General features: G+C 52.6%; 1 protein-coding gene across 1 annotated transcript in view; it reads right to left on the reverse strand.

Annotated features, from left to right (window-relative positions):
* DNAH3 (dynein axonemal heavy chain 3) overlaps window positions 1-17,272 on the reverse strand; it is a 694,204-nt gene that overhangs the window by 184,493 nt on the left and 492,439 nt on the right. The gene's annotated exons all lie outside the window — the stretch shown is intronic.

The following is a 17,272-nucleotide window of genomic DNA, read 5'->3' on the forward strand; positions in this document are numbered from 1 at the left end:
CCATGTTATAGCCCTCTGTGTCTTCAATGAGCCTTGGACTATAAACATTGACTTTTCTGTGAACATGTTGCTTGTTTTCAGACACCCCAATTTTAAGTGACATGGAACACAACAGCAGCACAACAGCTTCCCATCTCAACCTCAACGAAACCAGAATGAATCTCAAATTCCAACTTCCAGTGCATAGAAAATTAAAGAAAACCAACATGTGCAAAAAATATTGCTACCTTTACAGGGACTTCTCTCTTAGACTCCCAACTTTTATCTGTAAAACTAGCCTGTTGCCACAAAGGGGTGGGGTCTCCAACTGCCTCTATAAGCTAATGAGAACTATGGTCAACCAGCAGAGTCAGACTGGCCTATAGGGCAATCAGACAGTGCCCGATGGGCTGGTATGACTGATCAGTGTGTGGGTCAGTTTTTTGGGCTGTTTGTGGGCCTGTTTAATGTTTATGGTCTGCTGGGCCGGTTTCTACAGTTAATATCCATGATAATAAAACGGACATTTCCTGCATCTAGCTCAAATCTATGCAGTCTTCCATACCTAGCAGAAAAAAGTATAAACATTGGGCCATATTTATGACCTGGTTTGCATCGCTCTTGAAGAGCGATGCAAACCGTTTAAGTCAGAATTTTTAAGCCACAAAAAAGCCTCTTTGCATAATCAATGCAACTCAAATCGCTGCGTTGCGTTACTCTGCCCTAGGTAGGCATTCCATGGGCTCTGTATGGGTGTTTCCATGCAACTCCCATGGTTTTGACGCATTGCCAGATTTACAAGACCTTGTAAACATGGGAATGCACCAAAAAGACACGCCTCCCCAGGAGAGGCGTAACAAGGAGAAATACCTTTATATCTCCTCAGTACTTCCTCTTTCTATGTGTGCTGCATTCTACAGCATGCATAGAAAGAGTAAAATGCCTCTGTGCACAAAAACAATCCTGGTGCAAGGGTGCCTGCATTGGTGCTAGGCAACTCATTATGCACCGGCGCAGGGGTAAAAAACAGGAATGCCTCGTATGCTTTCATTACGGCGCATTCCTGCTTTTCCTAGTGATGCAGGGCAGCAAGGTGCCTTCCTGGCTGTCCCACTATTTAGCAAATATGCCCCTGTGTTTTACTGTCTTTACAAGTTCAAAACACTTTTATTATGGTCCCCGGGCCTCTTTTCTTTCCCAGTATGGCCTTTCACCCTGTCAACCAGTACAGTGCTAGTGTCCTGTAAGCGGCCATGTTCCCATTCCATAAAGCAGCAGCCTCTGCTCGTTTTCCAAAGTACGTCACATGGACAGTTATGGCGACGAGAGCGGTGTGAGGGTCGGTATCTGTAATTATGAATCTGAAGAATTCTGTGCGATTCACTCTAGATGTGCAATAGGCCAAAATGCATAATTTTACATGTATGTAACTGCATAGCTTAGAACTTATAAACATTCAAATACATTCTCTTGCGCCTCGTGCAAACTACATCATACTGAATGTGAATGGGCGCAGGTGTTCACACGTATTGGCGATATAGGTCTATTGTAATAATCCCTACATGAGCCTAAAATATGCAGTGCTCACAGCATGTAAATTAAAAGTCTGGAACAATTAAGAACGTGCATGCTATTTTTTACAACGCGCTCTGTACTTCCACATTTATCATATTTTCGACAAATACTATCTCCTTCTACAAGCATTTATTTAAAATTACTTGAATTTATGGCCCTTCGGCACTTTCTGCATGATTCCTGTTGGGATAAATTGCCCGTAAGTTAGGTGCTCAGATATTTTAGAAAGTGCATGAATAAATGTGACTACTGACAAAGGGGCTACTTTATTGGAGGTCACCAAGGGTCAGATTACGAGCCTGGCAGTCAAGCCTCCGCTGCACCCGCGGTCCGACCGCCCAATTACGACTCGGGCAGTCACACCGCACTAGGAGCAGCGGTCAGAGGGTGCATAATGCTTGGCAGGACCGCTACGGTCCCGCCAAGCATATTAGGAGTTTCCTCTCTGCCAGGTTTTTTATGGTGGATCCAACAAAGGGGGCCCTACAGGCCCCCCCCTGTGCCTCAGACATATGAGGATGCACATAGGGGGGCATAACATGTGCCCCCCCTGTGTGCATGCACATGGGTTCCTGCATGGCATGGACTTATGAGCTTATGCCATTCAGGAACCTTGTGAGGCGTTCCCATTGCGATGCCTTTTTAAAAGCCACTGCAGCCTTTTAAAGGGTATCGAAATGGGAACCGCCATGCCGCCCGCCACACTATGAATAAATTGTAATCTGGCGGGCGAGTAGCGGGAGCTTTGGCGGAGCAGTGGCGCTGCGGTTTGCTCTGCCAAATTCTGAGAATTTGGCCCTAAATGTGTATTGCATGTCCTTGGTCACTCTACTGATATTCCCCTGGAAATGCTCACCTTTGCAAACCCATGTGAGAAAGTGTTCAATGAGGACAAAGAGAACACCCTTATGCGCATGCATTGCTCCGTTGGGAACCAGTTGCATGGTGACTATGCTTACATTAGGACATTTTTCAGATGTAAGTCACATTTAACACTAAAGCAAAACTTGAATTCCTACTTCCAAATTTGAAGAGAAGGACATGATTGAGTGTGTCACGTCCTTGCAAGACTATGGGGGGTTCTCTGTCAGTCATAGTAGGTATGAGACGTGTGTATATTTGGAAAGAATTTGAACAAATACCTGTGTTTTGAACATTTTATAGAGGGCTGCAATTTTACCTTTTTCTTTTTTTTATGAATTGGACTTGTTTGATAGTTAATTGTTTGATTCTTACTGACTGTGTATGATGTATGTAAAATGATATTATGATTCAGTGACTATGTCGAACTCTAGATTGTTTTAAATAATTTTGCTTAAATGATCAATCAAATTTTTATTTAATGATTGCACTGCATTGACTTGAAGGGGCATTTAAAGGGTGTTAATCTGAGGTTCTCTTCTCTTGAGCACTTGCTGCCGGAGGTAGAGTGCAGGGCCATCAGTGCGAGCTGGCCAATATTGGATGTCAGAATTATCCCACCCAATAAAAACCTACAGCGAGGTCTGGAGGGCTTCGATATTTATAGGAGGCAATAATTATTGGCTATTGCTAGTTTCTGGGGAACTACTGCAGATTTTTATACTTACTGCACCACAAATTACATGTAGCAGTATTTACGGGGCCTTTTCCCCTGATAAATACCTGACCTGCAGATATCCATACCAAAATTCCTAATTCCAATTTGTTATTGTAACAAGACTGACTAAGCGCAAGCACACTCTGCAAAATCGTTGGTGAAGTGTGCGGCTCAGAAAACTGCCGGCGCACTTCACAGCCGAGTCTGTCCTCGCGCCTTCAATGGCCTGCGAGAAACTAGACTGGCAACCTCCAAACTCTTTCCTGAACGCCCGCAGAGTACTCAAAGAGACCTGCAGCGAGCAAACCCAACCCTGGTCTTCCTACAACCTAGCCTTTGTCCCCCACTCCGACTGCGGTAAATTACGGCCGCACATCGAGAGAGGTGAGTTTCAGATGGGGGAACCCTGACAGCACCCCTCCATAAGGCTAAGCCTCCCGGCTGAGGTTTGTGAGGATACTGTCGATTAAATACTCTTATCAATCTAGGAGATGGATGTCACATTGTTCCTCCCAAGACCTTTCTTAAGGTCCATAGCCGTTCCAGTCAATCAGATAGTGAATCTTACCACAAACAGTTTTGGAATCTAAGATCTTTTTAACTTCATACTCTTCCTTCCCTTCGATCAACACTGTATTTGGGGGTTTTGATTCTTTTAAATAGGGTGAAACCTTTTTTAACAGAGATACATGAAAAACTGGATGTATGTTGACCTGCGGAGGGAGTTTTAGTCTGTAAGTCATTGGATTTATTACCTGCTCTACTGGGTATGGACCGACAAAGCGGAGCTGACATTTTCTATTTCCTCTGAGCCTCAGATTCGTGGTGCTCAACCAAACCTTATCTACCACCTGCAAAATTGACCCAGGTCTTCTTTTTTTTATCTGCATTGAGTCTATAACATTCTTTTGCAAGAGCCACATTTCTAGTTGCAGATTCCTGAAGCTCTGTTAGATGTTGAACTAAATCTTGTACCGCAGCCACCATTACTTCTTGGAATGCTACAGAAGAGTTCGGGTGTCTCCCATAGTTTAGATATAAAGGGGAAAACCCGGTGGAAGCATGTCTCGTATTGTTATGTGCAAACTCTGCCTTCCAAAGGAGATCTGGCCTATCACCGTCCTGATCTAACAGGAACAACCGTAGCTATTTCTCTAACTCTTGATTGGTTCTTTCAGACTGCCCATCAGTTTGTGGGTGAAAGCTTGTGGAGTTTCTAGTTTCTATTCCCAATCTTTTAGTAAAGACCTTCCAAAAGTGAGACAGGAATTGAGACCCCCGGTCTGTAATCAGGATCTTAGGAATTCCATGAATCTTAATCAAATGTTGATTAATTTGCGCGGCTAGCTATTTTGTAGTTGGGTTCCCTTTCAAAGCGACAAAGTGAGCCATCTTTGGGAAGGCATCAACCATAACTAAAATTGAATTATACCCTTGACTGGAAGGCAACTCTACAATTAAATCCATTTTGATGGTGTGCCAAGGGTGAGGAGATGTAAGCAGGGATTGCAAAAAACCCCGAGGGGGAGGAGGAGCCTAGCGCGCAACCAAGATGGCCGCGTAGGTGCGAGGCTCCCGAGGACCTCCGCAACCTCCTACAGTTATCCTGAATTCATCCTGCCTCGATTGAGGGGACTGTGTTGGTGAGCCTGAGCTGAGGTGGAACCCGTTTTCCGTTCTCGAATCGGACCTCGGGTGCCGGAGTGAGCACCGATTGAAGTTTGCGGCCTTCTTCTCGCCGAACCCCGGATTTGCGTTGGGGGGTGGCCCAGTGGCAAAGTGAACAACAACGGCGGGCCGGGCCTGGCGAGTCGCGTACCCCGCACTTTCGCTTTCGCTTTCGCTTTCTCGCCGTCTTTGCAAGTGAGATCGCGGAGCCTTTTGTGTTGGTGTGGCCTCGCTGGGGGACCCTGCCTGCCTGCCTGCTGTAGCCCACCCTGCCGATCTGGGGTGGCCCCCCCGGAGCTCGTGGCCCTGATTGCCTGCCCTCTACGGCGTTGCTGGTGCGATTGTGGGACCAGCGGCGATGGCCACGAAACAAGATGGGGATCGGTCAAAGACCAAGTCGACCCGACGTGGCACCGTCCATCCGGCCAACAGCATGGACCGCTATACCCTCCAGAGGGGATCTCCCGGCGGACCGCACAAGTCCCCTGAGGGCCCATCTGATGCCCCGGACTTGCCCACGGATCTGACTCTCCACGACGTCATGGGCGCCATTTCCGAGATGAAGGCCTCGGTGGGCCAGCGGTTCGACACCCTGGCACAGAAGATCGACGCGGTTCTTGTGGACGTTGGCCTGGTGAGGGCCGATCTTTCCAAGACCAACGATCGAGTTGATTCTTTGGCCCACACCGCATCGGGCCTTACAACTGAGGTGGCGGCACTACAACTGGAGGTACGCCGGCTAAGTCAGGCGAGCGCACTTATGGATCGGCGCCTCGAGGATTCCGAGAGTCGGGCCCGGAGGAATAACATCCGCATCATCGGAGTACCCGAGGGACGGGAGGAGGCGGCGGCGGATCTATTTGTGGAGGACCTGATCGCTACCCATCTCCAGCCTCGGGGACTGAGTACATTTTTTGGTGTGGAGAGGGCCCACAGGGTTCCCGGGGGAAGGCCGAAGGTCGGAGCCCCTCCGCGACCTCTCATTGCCCGGATTTTTAACTTTCGGGACAGAGACTCTATCCTGCAAGCTTCCAGACTACATGGGCCGGTTAAGCTGGAAAATATGGAAGTGAACTTTTACCCTGATTTCACCCAAGCGGTCCAGAAGCAAAGACTGAGTTTCCTGGGCGTTAAGCGCCGACTCCGGGACCTGAACTTAAAGTACGCCATGCTCTTCCCGGCCAAGCTGCGAGTGGAGGTGGATGGTCGCACGCACTTTTTTGATCGTCCCGAAGCGGCCGGGGACTGGCTGGACACTCTGTCTGGGGATCGCGATCGAGATGGCGGGGGGGGGGCGGCGGGAGGAGACGGCCCACTGGATCGGGACTGAGGGGTCAATATTGGGCCTCACTCTGGACGAATACGATGCTACTTTCGATCAAGCGTCTGTCTTTGTACATTCCCCTCCCATGGAGGTTGTGTGGGGTCTAGAAGGGGTACTCTTTCCTCCTCTAGGGGGTCTAGCTAGTTTCTTTCTATAGGGGCGACAGGCACACTGCAAGTTGGGGGGGCTGTCCGGGCTCATGCAGGGGTGCAGGGAGGGGGGAGTTTTGTTGGAGTGGGTGGGTTGGGGTGGGGTGTTGTTCGTTTACACCACAAGGCAAACGTATTATTGTGTTATCTCTACAGTGCTCTCTGGGGGACGAGTGATGACTTCTGTTTATGATGGGGGGTAGGGGACTGAGTTTGTTGTCCTGGAATGTCAATGGACTGGGGGACAGGATAAAACGAGGTGTGGTCCTGCAGTTCTTGAAGCGAACTTCGCCCGATATAGTTTTTCTGCAGGAGACGCACCTCATTGGCAACTCCTTTTGCGCCATGAATCGACGGGGCTACCGCCTTGTGGCCCATTCGGGCTTCACGTCTGGTTCAAGGGGTGTGGGCATTATGGTTAAAAACTCGCTCCCGTTGGAGATTGATGAGGTGCGCCATGACGATAGGGGACGTTACACGGTTTTGGTGGGTAGACTGGAGGGCAGAGTGGTAGTTTTTGTGTCAGTATATGTCCCACCGGGGCTGCAGACGACCACCTTTGCGGACCTGGGGCGTCTCCTCCTTGGCCTTCCGGAGGGGATTCTAGTGGTGGGGGGGGGATTTTAATGCTGTAGTTTCCGGAACTGTGGATCGTCACCCCCCTAGGGATCTCCCCCGGGCCCAAGCGTGGTTATCTGGCCTCTTGGATACCCTGGGGCTGGTGGATTGTTGGCGTTTAAAACATCCCACGCAGCTACAGTACACCTTCCATTCAGGGGCTCATGGTAGTCTCTCACGGCTTGATTATGTCCTGGTCCCAGCGGCTTATGTGGGGAGGGTGGGAGAAGTGCACCATTTGGCACGGGGTATTTCGGACCACTCCCCGCTCTTGTTGCACTTTGATATTTTGTCGAGGGGAGAGGGTAGAGTGGCCCCGATCAATCCCTGGTACCTGCGTGACCCCACCATTCGCGCAGAGCTGATTAAATCCCTTAAGCGCTATTTTGATGAGAATGTGGGGTCTGTGTCATCGGCGGTCTCACTGTGGGAGGCGTTCAAGACAGTACTCCGAGGAGAGGCCCTGTCCCTTATTTCCCACTCCCGGAGGCGCGAGCGGGAGGAGGTGACCCGTGTTGAAGCTGAGATAACCGAGTTGGAGGGTGATCTAGAATGTGGGGTGACGGATGATAAATTACATGTTCTCCAACTCAAGCAAGCGGCCTATAAGGCCCTCGTCACGGAGGCGGCCAGGGGCCTCAGTAGAGAGCAACAGGGGAGACTGTATGATGTGGGTGATAAGGCTGGTAAATTGATTGCGTGGCTGGATAAAAAAGAGAGAGCGAGTCGAGTTGTCCCGTTGATTGAGAAAACGAATGGTGTGTGTGTCACTGAACCGGAGGAAATTGTCTCCTGCTTCGCGGACTATTTCCGTGGGGTGTATTCCCCAGTGTCTTCCCGCTCTGAAGAGGATTCCCATGCCCTGCTCAGAGATATCGCGCTGCCTTCCCTTTCGGAGGAGGACAGGGTGTTGTTGGACGCCGCTCCAACCTCCGAAGAAATTGCCCTCGCCATACGCTCGGTCGCTTCCGCAAGGCCATGGGTCCTAATGGTCTTCCCATCGAGTTGTATAAGCTGCGACCGGATACGCTGGCACCGCATCTCCGTGCTATGTTCCTTGCGGCCCACTCGGTGGGTTCCCTCCCGCTAGACCAGCGTCTGGCTACCATCGTGGTTATCCACAAGGAGGGGAGGCCACGGGACCGGGTCACATCCTATCGACCCATTTCGTTATTGAATGCGGAGCCCAAAATTCTCGCCAAGGTTTTGGCCAATCGGCTGGTCGGCGTGGTGTGTGACTTGGTCCACCAGGACCAGTCCGGCTTTATTCCCCATCGTAACACAGCGCTTAACCTGCGGCGGTTGCATGGGGTGCTCGCACGTGTCCCGTTCATACGGGAGCCGGCCATCTTGGCATCCTTGGACGCCACTATGGCGTTTGACACACTTGAATGGCCATATATTTGGGCGACGCTCGCGAAATTTGGGTTTGGCCCAGGGTTTATCAGCTGGGTTAAATTGTTGTACTCTGGCCCACTGGCGCAGGTGGTTGTGAACGGTAGAGTGTCGGCGCCGTTTGAGTTGGGCAGGGGCACGCGGCAGGGCTGCCCGTTATCGCCGCTCCTTTTTGCGCTTGCCTTGGAGCCCCTGGTGGAGTGGCTGCGGTGGGAACCTTCTATTCGTGGTCTCCGCTGGACCCCCGAGTATGAGGACCGCGTGTCTCTATATGCTGACGATATTCTCCTGTACCTGGCTTCCCCACGTAAATCACTGATAGTACTGGTTGATGTATTGCAATCATTTGGTCGTAACTCCGGCCTTGTCATCAACTGGGCTAAATCGTGCGTGTATGTTCTCTCTGGGGAGGCTCCTATCCTTCCGCGGGGCTGTCCTATCCAGATCGCCCCGCAGGGATTTAGGTACCTGGGTATCTTCATCACCCTAGACGTGGAGGCCCGGTATGATCGAAACCTGCTGCCCCCCCTCCAGCGCCTGAAGGAGGATGTCGCGCGTTGGCGGCGTTTGCCGCTCTCGCCGCTCGGCCGGGCGGCATTGTTTAAGATGATGTCGCTGCCGCGCTTCCTGTACGCTTTGCAGAATACAATGGACCTCGTCCCGGCGCGCTACTTCCGCGAGGTGGAGAGTTTGCAACGCCGCCTGTTCTGGGACGGAAGACCGCGTATCGCCCTGGCGAAGCTGACGCTCCCGTGGTATGACGGGGGGATAGCCCTCCCGGATATTAAACGGTATTATTGGGCCTCCCAGCTGGCTGCGATTAATCACGGCCTATACGGGCCCGCCCTAAACCCGGCCTTTGAAATGGATAAGATGCTACTGCCGGGTGGTGACTATAATCGAGCGCTCTACTCCAGCTCGCTCGACGCACGTCTGATGGGCCCCACGCGTGTCATGGTACGAGTGTGGCACGCGGCTAATGTAGCGATGGGGTGGAAGGATCGTTTGACCCGGGCGTCACCACTGTACGCATCTGAGCAGTTGGGCTCCCTGTGGACCTCGAAGGGCTTCGAGAAGTGGGACATGATAGGCATCAGCAGGGTGGGGGATCTCTGGACGAGGGGGGGATTCAAAACGTTCGAGATGCTGCAGACGGAATTCCAGTTGCAAGACAGGGAGTACTTTCGGTATATGCAGATCCGTCATGCACTATGCTCCGTCTTCCCGGACGTCGCCTCCATCCCGGAGTACTCCCCTCTGGAAGATAGAGTGCTGGATGGACATGTACCGGAAAGCACGATCTCGTTAATCTGTAAAAAACTGATCAATGACCGCGCGGGATTGCTGCTTGATATTCGCGAGGCTTGGGTTGCCGATGGATTGGAGCTGGACGACGAGGACTGGGTCTCTGCGGTGGCCTCCCCGAAAGAGGTGGCCATACCGGCCCGCCTTCGCTTCGTCCAGCTCAAGATACTCCATAGGGTCTACATAACGGGGCCAAGGCTATTGCGTATGGGCTATTCTGTGGACGGGTTGTGTAAGCGTGGGTGTGGTTCTTTGGGGACCTTTCTTCATATTTTGTGGGAATGCCCAGAGGTGGAGCGATTCTGGCGTGGTGTGCATGAGGTCCTGCGGGTGGTTACGCGTGTGCCGCTGCTGCCCGAAGCGAGGAGATGCCTGTTGAACGTGTGGGAACCAACCGACTATTCGGCGCCACAGATGTGGTGGGTGTGTTAGACCTGTCAGCCCTTTGGGTGGTCCCTCCTCATCATTATTTATTTTGTCCCACTTTTGCCTCAAACCCTGTTTGACTTTTTCCTTTTTGGGAACCACCAGACTTTTTAGTGTTGCTGCAGATTCAGGGAGCCATTTTAGCTACCCCTGAAACTTCTGTCTGAGGGCCTGGAGCACACAATGGTGGCCACCTGTGACATCACCAGCATCCACTGGAACCTACTAGCACCTTCCAGAACATTCCAGAACCCTGTGACCGTTGGAGGCGGTTTAGAATGTTGGGAGGCTAAGACAGAGAGTTGGCAGTTGGAGCTGGCAGTTGGCACCTGACTGGTGAGGAGTGAGCAACACAAACTTGAAGGAGGAAGGAGTGAAGCAGCAGGGGTGGAAACTTGTGCCTGGAGTGGGGTCCATAAACCCACCCTTGATACTAGTCCCTACTGACGGAGCCCAGCCTAGAGCCCTGTGTGGGAAGAAGTCAGAAAAACCATCCTGAGGACCTGGACAGCAGGAACAGGCCTTAGAGACAGGAGAACAGCAAGATCCTGACCTGGAAGCTGGTTTCCCTGAAGTCCGACGTCGAGTAGCCTAAGACCTGGAGCCCGAGGTGGAGAAGCGGCGCTGACTGGAAAAGCAGACGTCGTTCCCGGAGCCGCCAGAGGTCGAGAGAGGGCGCCGCCAGAGGTCGTGAGGAATACCAGAGGTCGAGGAGGAAGTCACCCGAGGTCGAGTGAGCGGCGTCATCGGAGGAGTGAAGTCCGCCCTCCGGAGTCGTCGGAGACCGAGGTGAAGGGTAACGGAGGTCGGGAGTGAGGATCGCACTCCGGAGTCGCCGGAACCTGTGAGAATCGTGCCGGAGGTCGGGAGTGGAGGTCGCACTCCGGAGTCGCCGGAAACCTAAGGAGAGGAGCACCGGAGGTCGGGAGTGAGGATCGCACTCCGGAGCCGCCGGAAGTCGACATCGAGGCAAGGCCGGCCGACGTCATCGAATCCGAGGTCGCCATCGGACCGAAGCCGCCCGAAGTCGACATCGAGTAAAGGCTGCCCGACGCCATCGAATCGGAGGTCGAGATCGAACCGAGGCCGCCGACATCGAGACCGGAGCCGCCTGCCGGCGTCGTCAAAAGAACTGACATTGTGCCGAGGCCGCCGACATCGAGCTGGAACCGCCTCACGGCATCGACCCGACTCCAGCGGCGTCGGAGCATCAGAAAAAGGGCAGTAAGTGGAGTAGAGGGCGCCTAAGGCCCTGTGGAGACCTGAGAGACTGCTCTAAGGGGCTAGGGAGGTGCTGGAACCAACCTGACTGTGCCAGGGGTGAACTGGGACTAATCTAGAGAAGTTGTGTGGAGAGAGAGCCAGGTCTCTGGTATTTTCCCCCTTTATCTACCTCAGTTTAGGCCTCAGCCTTGACCAAGCCAGGGAGTAGACACCCTCAAGCCTTCCACCTCCCCACAAGCTGTGCCTGGGCCAAATCAGCCCTTAGGGAGTTCAAAAGTGATCTGAATCCATGATTGTCACTGTCAGCTTTTAAGTATTTATTAGGGGCACTGTATTTATTGTATTTAACCTATTTATTGTTCCACTGTATTTATTGGTCCACAGTATTTATTGATGCACAATATTTATTGGTTACAGTATTTATTGCCTCAGAATATTTAATTGCCTGTCTGTATTGGACTTTTATTTATGCCTTCAGTATTTATGATCTCCCCTATTTATTGAATCATTAAGCCAGTATTTATTTGTCCTGCACTTTCTAAAAAGTTTGTATATTGTGATTGTTATTTATTTTCTCCAATCAGCAACTAAGAGAAAAAGAAGATAAAGAAAGATATTTTCATAATTTTTACGGTGTAGAGTCGTTTTTGGAACGGATGCACGCATGGTTATTGTTTGGGTATGTTGTATGCTTAGCACGGAGCCTGATTCCTGACCACTCGAGCCAAGCTACCACAGTGTGTCCGGAAGACCACCACCATCCCTTCTAGTGTGGGAGTGGTTTTCCAACATAAATTGGTGTTCAGTGGTGGGATAGAGCTGTGCCTACGCATACTCAACAATAACTGTGGGTAGTCCATAGGCCTACACCGGGAGTTTTCTCAAAAGCGGCCTTCCTAATTGTGGGTTTTTGTTTTTTCCAAATTTACTCTGGTGGCGGGAGGAGGTATTATTAAAGGTACCCCCCTGCATAGTTACTGCACAAAAACCTGTCCTCTAAACCTGAGTGGGCGAGATGGAGTTTGTACTAGAAAATCTAGAAACGTACACTGTGGCCCAACTCAGGGAGTTTTGCCAGCGGGAGGGGGTGTACTGTCCCCCAGGAGCAAAGAAGGGTGCACTCCAAACCAGCTTAAGGGCTTGGGGGGAGGCACGCCGAGAAAGCAAGGCTGAGGAGGAAGACAGGGATGGAGAGCCTGACCCCGAGGGGGCTGAGATGTACCAACCTGAGGTGGGGAACCTGTCAGCAGGGCCCAGAACCATTTCTAGGAAGGGCAGCAGTGCCTCTAGCGGTGGCTTGTCTGAGGTGGAGTTAACAGACCGGAGGGAGAAAAGACAGCTCACATGGGACTTAGCAAGGCTGGAGAAGGAGAAGGAGGAGCAGAGGATGGCCCATGAATTACGACTGAAAGAAATAGATCTTCAGATCTTGAGAATCGGGGCACAACCTGTTCCTAATGGTGGCAGCCAAACCCAAGAGATCACCAGGGAACCTAAACCATACCTGCCAAAGGACATAGTAGCTAGCTATGGAGTGGGCGACGATATCGCCAAGTGGCTAGCGGCCTATGAGGTCTCGTTGAGGGCCCATGGGGTTCCAGAGAAGTACTGGGGAGGGGGATTGTACAAGTACATGCCTCCAGCTGGTAGGGATGCTTTATTGGCCCTCGAGGAGGATGAGCAGACCCACTACCCCACCATGAAACTGGCGCTCATCAGAAAGTTTGGACTAACACCTGAAAAGTACAGACAGAAGTTCAGGGGTAGTCACAAACTGGGCACGCAGAATTGGGTGGACTTCCTGGACTATGCAAAGAAGGCACTGGAAGGTTGGATTCAGGGCAGTGAAGTGAGAAACTACGAGGGGTTGTTTGACCTGGTACTGAAGGAACACCTGCTCGAGAAATGTTTCCCTGAACTGCGGCAACACCTGGTGGATAGCAAGCTGACCAGTCCCCGGAAGCTTGCTGAGGAGGCGGACATTTGGGCTAGTACCCGGGTGTCCACAAGGGGGACTGGAGGGGAAACTCAAAAGGCCGGACAGGGCGCCCCCCAGAAGAAAGAGGGAGGGGAAAAGAAAAAGGAGTTCTCCAAAGGCCCCCAAAATAACTTCCAAGGGAAGGGAACAGGATTCACCCCTAGGGCTAACCCACCCAGAAACCCTAATCCTGGCCAGAGTCAGCAGCCAAGGGTTGTCCATTGCTATGAGTGCGGTGGCGTTGGACACTATAAAGGAGATCCGAAGTGCTTGAAACGACCACCCCCTCCCACTGGAGGAAAGACCCCCGGAGTAGCTAGTGTAGTGCTCGGGGAGGAGATGCCCTTAACTAAGGGAAGGGAGTGGGCGGGTGTCACTTTAGTGTCCCTGGGAGAACGGGAGATGGTTCCTAAGATCCAGGTGCCCGCAAATACCGCAAAGTATGGGCAGTGGGTCACCATCAACGGCCAAAGAGGGGAGGCTCTGAGAGACACAGGAGCCAGTATGACTATGGTGCGTAGCCAACTGGTGTCTCCAGAGCAGGTAATTCCCGATGTACTCCACCCAGCCGCGATGGCTGACGGCAGAACAGGCCACTATCCCGTGGCCGAGGTTCCCTTTGAATGGGGGGGGTTGCAGGTTCACTTCGAGTTGCCGTAAGCCCTGCCGTGCCAGTCGATTGTCTGCTGGGGAATGACATGGAGCACAACGCTTGGAAGGAGGTGGAATACCGGACTCACACGGAGATGCTGGGTACACCTGACTGGGCCTGTGTTAGCACAAGGTCCGCGACTACCCGAAGAGGGAGTTCGTTTCGGCTGGAGCCTGGAACAAAGGCCCAGCCGGCTGCCAGTCAAGGGAAGAACCGAGGACAGGAGGAACCTGCCTCGGCGTCCCCACCCCGTAGGACGGATAGGCCACCGGAGGTGGTGGACCAGGAGTCTGCGGTGGGGGACGTTACTAACCTGGAGGACCTACCCATCCCGGCCGAGTGGCACGTGGAGGGAGGCCCGTCCAGGGAGGAATTCTGCCAGGGCCAGAGGGAGTGCCCTACCCTTGAGGGGCTGAGGCGACAGGCCGAAGCCCAGGCAGCAGGGAACGTTGAAGGGAACTACAGTGTTTACTGGGAGGATGGCCTCCTCTACAGTGAACCCAAGGCACCCCTACATGGATCGTCACGAGCCTTGGTAGTCCCTCAACGTTATCGAGCCTTCCTTCTGGAGTTGGCTCACGAGATACCATTGGCAGGACACTTGGGGCAAGACAAGACCTTCGCCCGTCTTGTCCCACACTTTTATTGGCCTCAGATGAAAGTGTCGTCCGATACCTACTGCCGGACATGTGTGTCTTGCCAAGCCAGTGGGAAAACAGGGGTGAAGCTGAAAGCTCCCCTGGAACCACTTCCTGTCGTTAGCACCCCCTTTGAAAGGGTGGGCATCGACATTGTGGGTCCGTTAGATCCGCCAACATCAGCTGGTCACAGGTTTATCCTGGTTCTGGTGGATCATGCCACACGGTACCCAGAGGCAATACCTCTGAGGACCATAACAGCACCTGTTGTGGCAAGGGCCCTGATGGGAATCTTTACCCGAGTGGGTTTTCCCAAGGAAGTTGTGTCCGACAGGGGGACCAACTTCATGTCAGCGTACATGCGGGCGATGTGGAAGGAGTGTGGAGTGACATACCGGTTCACCACTCCTTACCACCCCCAGACCAATGGTCTGGTGGAGAGGTTTAACAAAACCTTGAAAGGCATGATCAGAAGTCTGCCTGAAAGCCTGCGGAGGAAATGGGACGTCCTCCTACCCTGTTTACTTTTTTCCTACAGGGAAGTGCCACAGAAGGGAGTGGGCTTCAGCCCCTTCGAGCTTCTGTATGGGCACCCTGTACGTGGACCCCTCAACCTGGTGAGAGACGGATGGGAAAGAACTCCCAGAAAGCTTCCCCAGGATGTGGTGAGCTACATGCTGGCCTTCCGGAGCCAAATGGCTAAGTTGTGGAAGCAAGCTTCTGACAACTTGGAAGCCAGCCAAGCAGTGATGAAGGCGTGGTATGACCACAATGCTCACCCGGTGGAGTTGGAGCCTGGCCAGAAGGTGTGGGTGATCGAACCAGGAGAGCTTAGTGCCCTCCAGGATCGCTGGTCAGGACCCTTTGAGGTGTTGGAGAAGAAGGGTAAGGCTACCTACTTGGTGGACCTGAAGACCCCTCGTCAGCCCCTGCGGGTGCTGCATGCCAACCGCCTCAAACCCCACCACGAGAGACCCGAAGTCATCTTGATGATGGTGACTGACGGAGGAGAGGACGTGGAAAGCGAGCCTCTCCCTGATTTGTTTGCGTCTCAAGAGAAGGATGGGTCGGTGGAGGGAGTGAATCTCTCCCCATCTCTAACTCCTGAACAGCAGGAGGACTGTCGCCAGGTCCTAGGGCAGTACTCTTCGTTGTTCTCCCTTGTCCCGGGTAGGACTCACCTGTGCGTCCATGACGTGGACACAGGAGACAGCCCACCTGTGAAGTCCAAGATCTACCGGATGTCAGACAAGGTGAAGGCCAGCATTCATAGTGAAGTCACTAAGATGCTGGAGCTAGGAGTGATCGAACCTTCTAGCAGCCCCTGGTCCAGTCCGGTGGTGTTAGTACCAAAGGCTGCACCACCGGGTGCCCAACCAGAACTGAGGTTCTGTGTGGACTATCGGGGACTGAATTCAGTGACCAAAACTGATGCTCATCCGATCCCTAGGGCGGATGAATTGATTGACCGGCTGGGAGCTGCCCAATATCTAAGTACCTTTGACCTTACTTCAGGGTACTGGCAGATCTCTTTGACTGATGGAGCAAGGGAAAGGTCAGCCTTCTCCACGCCCAATGGCCACTACCAGTTCTGTGTGATGCCCTTTGGGCTCAAGAACGCACCTGCCACGTTTCAGCGCCTGGTAAACCAGATCCTCACCGGAATGGAGAGTTTCTCTGCTGCTTATCTGGATGACATAGCCGTCTTCAGTAACAGCTGGGAGGATCACTTGCGTCACCTGCAAGCTGTTCTCCAGGCCCTGAGACAAGCTGGATTGACGATCAAGGCCAGCAAGTGCCAGATCGGGCAGGGGTCGGTAGTGTACCTTGGACACTTGGTGGGTAGGGGAGCGGTGCAACCCCTCCAGGCGAAGATCGAGGCCATCATGGCCTGGGAACCCCCCAAGACACAGACTGAGGTCCGAGCATTTTTGGGCCTCACGGGATACTACCGCCGCTTCGTGAAGGGGTACGGTACCATCGTAGCCCCCCTCACGGAGCTCACGTCCAAGAAACAACCTCGACGGGTAGTCTGGACGGAGGCTTGTCAGCAAGCCTTTGAGAGATTGAAGAAAGCCATGTGCGAGGCCCCGGTCTTAAGGGCCCCAGACTTTTCCAAGGAGTTCATTGTCCAGACAGATGCATCAGAACATGGCATTGGGGCAGTGTTATCGCAGCTCAACGAAGAGGGTCTGGATCAACCCGTGGTCTTCCTATCCCGGAGACTACTTCCCAGGGAACAGAAGTGGAGTGCAATAGAGCGTGAAGCCTTTGCAGTGGTATGGGCTCTGAAGAAGTTGCGGCCATACCTGTTTGGCTCGCACTTCCTAGTTCAGACCGACCACAGACCCCTTCGTTGGCTGATGCAAATGAAGGGGGAGAATCCCAAGTTGTTGAGGTGGTCTATTTCCCTACAGGGGATGGACTTTCAGGTGGAACATCGGCCTGGAGTGGACCACGCCAATGCAGACGGTCTCTCAAGGTATTTCCGCCTTAGTGATGAGAACTCCCAAGGGGTTGGGTAGCTCTCCCCACTTTCAGCTGGGGGGGACGCGTGTTAGACCTGTCAGCCCTTTGGGTGGTCCATCCTCATCATTATTTATTTTGTCCCACTTTTGCCTCAAACCCTGTTTGACTTTTTCCTTTTTGGGAACCACCAGACTTTTTAGTGTTGCTGCAGATTCAGGGAGCCATTTTAGCTACCCCTGAAACTTCTGTCTGAGGGCCTGGAGCACAAAATGGTGGCCACCTGTGACATCACC

This window comes from Triturus cristatus, chromosome 10 (genome assembly GCF_964204655.1).
Source record: "Triturus cristatus chromosome 10, aTriCri1.1, whole genome shotgun sequence".
Lineage (NCBI taxonomy): Eukaryota > Metazoa > Chordata > Amphibia > Caudata > Salamandridae > Triturus > Triturus cristatus.